This window comes from Pistacia vera, unplaced genomic scaffold (assembly GCF_008641045.1).
Source record: "Pistacia vera cultivar Batoury unplaced genomic scaffold, PisVer_v2 Contig478, whole genome shotgun sequence".
Lineage (NCBI taxonomy): Eukaryota > Viridiplantae > Streptophyta > Magnoliopsida > Sapindales > Anacardiaceae > Pistacia > Pistacia vera.
The window spans coordinates 878,683-884,229 of NW_022196310.1; the positions used below are offsets into that span (position 1 = coordinate 878,683).

General features: G+C 34.7%; 1 long non-coding RNA gene across 1 annotated transcript; it reads right to left on the reverse strand.

Moving 5' to 3' along the window:
- Positions 1-2,827: 2,827 nt before the first annotated feature.
- LOC116146413 lies at positions 2,828-4,466 on the reverse strand. The gene is made up of 3 exons (XR_004130492.1): positions 4,359-4,466; positions 4,225-4,280; positions 2,828-2,960 (listed from the first exon to the last, which is right to left on the reverse strand). It is a non-coding gene; the product is annotated as an uncharacterized LOC116146413 (long non-coding RNA).
- Positions 4,467-5,547: the final 1,081 nt, after the last annotated feature.

Consider the following 5,547-nt stretch of genomic DNA (forward strand, 5'->3'; position numbering starts at 1 on the left):
TATAAATTGTCTACACCCCTCTAGAAATCCTTTTTTCTAAGCAGCAAAACTTAGAAAAAATCTCTTAAATTTAGGACTTTCTAGGCCTTGTTCTCTAATCAACCTAAGTTCTGTCATGGATCCAAGGTTGATAACCTGAAGAACGTGGGTGTACTTGTTCAACAAGGGAAGAGACTCAGTATTTTGTTTTTGGGTCATTTTGATGGCCATTCTCCTAGCCCTATACAACTTTCGTTTATGTATCTCCAAAAAATGCATATTTCCTAATTCAGCATCTAAGAGCTTCTTAACACAACTCCCTTTATATGACCTGATAAAGTCCCCCACGAACGCTGCTTTCCATAGGTTTTTTTTTTTTTTTTCCTTCACCGTCCTCAACAGTTTTCCAACTGAAGTTGCTACTAACAGTCTACACTTGTCCATTATCGCCAACGTTTATCAGTTGACATCCACCATCTTCACTTCCCGATGGTTTTCTCCCTCGCTCGTCTATGGTTTTCATTTAGGTTGATTGTCGTTCACAACCTTCACTCTACCATTGCCTCGGTTTTTGTTTTACTGTCGTCGTCAGTTTTCCTACAGATTTGCTCAAATTGCTTTAGAGACATAGAACGAAGAGGTAACATACGAAAAGTCATTCTCTTTTTTTCTGCCAAAGTCAACTGTAGCGAACCCTAATATTGTTCGACCCATATTGCTCGAAAATGAAGGTTTATATCCTCATCATATCTAATAAATATTTCTCCCCTGACAATGGTAGGTTTTCATTGTTCACTTTAGTTGATGATTTGCTACTGTCACGTACCTGTACAGAAAAATGACTTCCTTTCTTTTCTTTCTAGTAGTCCTAATGACTAGTAGTTTGAAACCTTAAGAAACTGTTTTTTTTTTTTTTTTTTTTTTTTTTTACACCTCGGTTCCTATGTCTTAAGTTAAGTTCTGTTTACTTTTTCAAATTGAAACTCTAAGTCGAGCTGATGGCAAGTTTTGTTCAAGGTTCAAGAGAAAACAGAAGAACCAATGCCCAATGGTGCTTTTACGAAAGTATGGTCACCAATGGCTAATACCTTCTCGACACTATCGAACCTGAAATCCACTCTCAATCGTTTATTTTACCACTGTAATTGACCTTTAACTCGACTCCAACATCTCGTTTGGGACTTAACTATTTGTGCTGCAAGGCAAACACTTCTTCTTGAGAGAAAGTTCTGTACTAGGGCTGGTAGGGTGAGGAAGGCTAGTTGGGATGCTTCAACAAAAGTAAATTATCCAGTAGCAAATTATCAACCAGATGCTTTGCTAATAGGTCTTTCTAATGCCTAATGAATTTGATAGGTGGTTGTTACCTAACGACGATAAATCAACTTCCTGTCTTGAAGCATAACACACCCAAGGGCGTGAAAGCAACATAGTTAAGCCGATCTTTTCTTTGACTTTCTTTTACTCAAGGAATCCTTACAAAAAAAAAACTACAGCTTTTGCCACTATCAAGGATTTCCCTGGTGATTATGGAAATGACATTTACCACGCTACTTTTTTCTATTGACCAATACCAAGTTCTGAAAGAAATTAATTGGATTCATGAACTTGTTGTTGAAGTTCTTCAAGTTCTTTCGGACTCGACTCAGACCTGGTATTAAATTTATAAGGTGCTCATTATTGTCGCTATCCTGGGTTTATTTTTCTCACTTGTCGCTTATTGTTTGTCCAACGTTATTTGTCATCAATAGCCTTCCCTCCTCACTCTCCAAATTGTTCCTTCTACCTTAGACCATGAATGTTGCTTCCTTAGGTTTTTTTTTTTTTCCTTTGAATGACCTCGACAATTTTTCCAACATCAAGTTGTTGCTAACAGTCTACACTCATCCACTATCATCGATGTTCGTTCAGTCTTCCTCCATCGTCTTCACTTACCGATGGTTTTCTCCCTTGCCCGTCGTCTATCACTTCCATTTAGGGTTGGGTGTCATTCATAGCCCTCACTCTACCACTGTCGTCGATTTTTGTTTTACTTGTCATCGGTAAATGGATTCTCGCGAATTTGCTAAAATTGCTTCAAAGACATAGAACGATGTGGCAACATACGAAAATTCATTTGTTTTTTGCCTACCAAAGTCAACTGTAGCGAACACCTAATGTTCTTCAACCTATATTGTTCGAAAATGAAGGCCACATTCTTACTAGTATCTAATAAACATTTGTCCCCCAACCAACAGTAACCTAGCCTTCACCCTAAACTTCTTATAAGGATAAAGCTGAACGACCTCATTCTCCTCTACAACACATTTTTTTCATATCCTTTATCAACACTATGTAGCTAAATTCATCGAGGTCCTTCCACATCTTATAATCAATACCAAAATACTAAAACTTCAAATTAAAAAGTTGCAGTTTCATCCTACCACCCAAAAATGTATAAGACAAGTTATTCACACAAGCACTCCCAATAATCAATTCAAACCAAAACAGCCCCACAATTTGGCTAGATTTTTCTATCATTTTATAAACCTTATAAGGCCCACTGTATTAGGAACATGTCGGAAACTTCGTCTCCTTAATGTTTAATATTGTATAGCACAATAAAGCTCTTTCCAACAACCTAAAACAATGTAGTATTGATCAAGTTCCAAACAACATAACAACTAACATGTAGTTTAATAATCTCTGAGAAAAATCAAAGTTAAATTAACAGTATATTTATTTCACTATAGGCATGTCTAAACACTAATGATATGTAATGACTCTCTTTCTAGCTAGTATACTCGTAAAATAACAGTAAAAACTCATTAAATACATATAAGAAAAGTATATAAATGAGTATAAAAGTATAGGCCCATATTTAATTTTCTTTATACACAAAACTTTACATAATACAAATAAGTCTCAAAATATTAGCTTGACAGTTTTGCCCAACCCTTTCCGCTGCGTGATGATCCAAATGACCGCATTTCACCTGTTACCTGCAAAAACATTGTAAACAACGGGGTGAGCACTAATTGCTCAATAAGTAAACCCGATATGTTACCCTTCTCTTTCCTTTGCTTAAATTCTGAATTTCTTTCCTTACTTCACATTTCCCTATTCTTCTATATTCTTTCTCTACTCTTATTCTGTTTTTCTCTCTGTTATTTCTCTTTTCTTTCTCTATTCTAATTTCTCACTACTCAGATAATGGGCATGATATTATGCATAAATAAAATGCAAATGCACAATTGTATAAAAGGTGCATTTTCTTTTCTGTTTTTCTTTCTTCTCGGTTCCTATTCTGCTTTTCTTTCTTTCTTTTTTGTGCTTCTTTCTTTCTCTTTTTTTTTTTTTTTCTTTCTATTCTTTCTCATTCTTTTCTTTTCTTTTCTTTCTTATTCTTTTCTCTTCTTTCTTATTCCTTTCTTTTCTTATCCTTATTCTTTTCTTATTCTTATTCTTTTACCGATCGGACTTAGTTGAGGCATGGATTTAGAACCTTAGCCGTGTGAGTGTATTCTTCTTTCTTGGGTACAGCCCTCATCCACATGCACTCTTACGGACTGTACCAATTTTTCTTTCTTCTTCTTAAGCCGCTCACTAAAGGCGGCGTGCATGTGGGGAAAATTTTTCTTGTCACTCACGGTTCCCCATCGCAACAACCTTTCCTTCTTTTTATCTTTTTACACTTCTTTAACTAAAATTCAAATTTGGAACTTTTTAACATTCTCATTTCTTTCTATTTAATCTTTGACATTCTTTAGTGCTTTTTCATACTCTTATGAATTTGCATGCATGTAGATGGTTTCATGCTTATACTTCTTTCTAAATTCACATGTTTAAATGCAAACGTGCCATTCTCTACCATCTAAAAACTCATCTCAATATAATACATAATCATACTCTTATAAACACTTCTCTTAGACATTTCATCAAACACCTTATGTGCACAAAGTAACTCTAATTTGGCTAGATTTCTATCTCTTTTCTAAGCCACCAAAATTTGGGAATTAAACCCTCCATATTCAACACCAAATCTTCCCAAAAGAGACACTCCAAAATTTCCACTCCACCTCTTCCAAATTTCATCCAAACATTCATCAAACATCCAATACACCAACACAAATACTCATGGACAAGTTATAATCATTATTCAATACCAAATCCATCAACAGTTTCTACATATAAGACATATGTATACATAAAAGAAATTATCTACACCACATAACTTAAATCATACTTTGGGTAGGATTTACTTACCTTATACAAGAGCAATCCAACACTTTAAAAACCTTCTTGGATCAAACTCCCTTCCTCTTAAATCCTATGAACATAAATCATCAAAATTCAACACTTTAAAAATTAAAACTCACTTCTTAGTGCAAGGATTTTACCTAAAGATGCTTAGGATTAAAAATCCACCCAAACGTACCCAAAATCTATGAATTTTCTTTGAAGAAAAATTTAAGAGCTTGAGAGAATATGGAGGTGAAAATGGCGTGCTTATGGTTAAAGAGTGGCTAGGGTTTCACTCTTCAATTTGATATAAATATATATATAGTTTCCCATTTTGCCCTTGCACTTTCTTTAAAATTTCATTTATGTTCCTTAGTTAATTACCATAATGCCCTCATATTTATTACATTCTCCATGAAATTCTATCTCTTTTCACTCCCTACAATTTCAACTAATTTTGAGTGAAAATACCATTTTACCCTTAATGCAAGTTTAAGACATTTTCTTCACATTTTCTCAAAATAACTTTAACAAATCAACTAAGGGGTATAAAAAAATAAATTAAATTACGTACCTCCATGTGGGTGTTACATGATCCAAAAAACTATGAAGCACTAACAATCCATAATAACATAAAATAATGCAACCAAACCACATATGTCATCTACTCGTACACGCAGAACACTAGTTCTCCTCGGATACAGAGAAGCCAAGAAAATCACCTTGCCTTACGTCTTTGCTTCAATGTCTGCTTTTGATCTCCATCACTTGCAAATCCTATGAACCAAACACATACCCATTTAGTAGTGCACTCAAATATGAAGAACCAAGAAACACAACAACTGTTTCTCAGTTACTTTCCCTCAGCAAATACTTATCTCAAAACCATATAGACATACACACAACTACAACAACCAGCAAACCATCAAACAACTTTTGATATTTATTCTGTTACAGCGTTTTTCTTCACCAAAAAAAATAAAACTGATGAATATTACCTACTCCGTTATCTCTAGGGTTTTCCTTTTTTGGTCTTTATCGACGATTTATCTATAGTCAACGTACTTGTACAAGAAAAAGACCTCATTACTTTTCTTTTCTAGCAGTGTTAATGACTAGTAGTTTGAAACCTTAAGAAACCATTTGTTTCTCGACACTCGGTTCCTTCTTCTAAAGTCATGTTCTGTTTACTTTTTCAATTTGGAACTCTTACTCGAGCTAATGGTGAGTTTTGTTCAAGGTCAAGAGCAAAGAAAGGAACCACCGCCCAATGGTGTTTTTACGAAAGTACACTCACCAATGGCTAATACCTGCTCGACACTATCAAACCTGAAATCCAATCTCAAT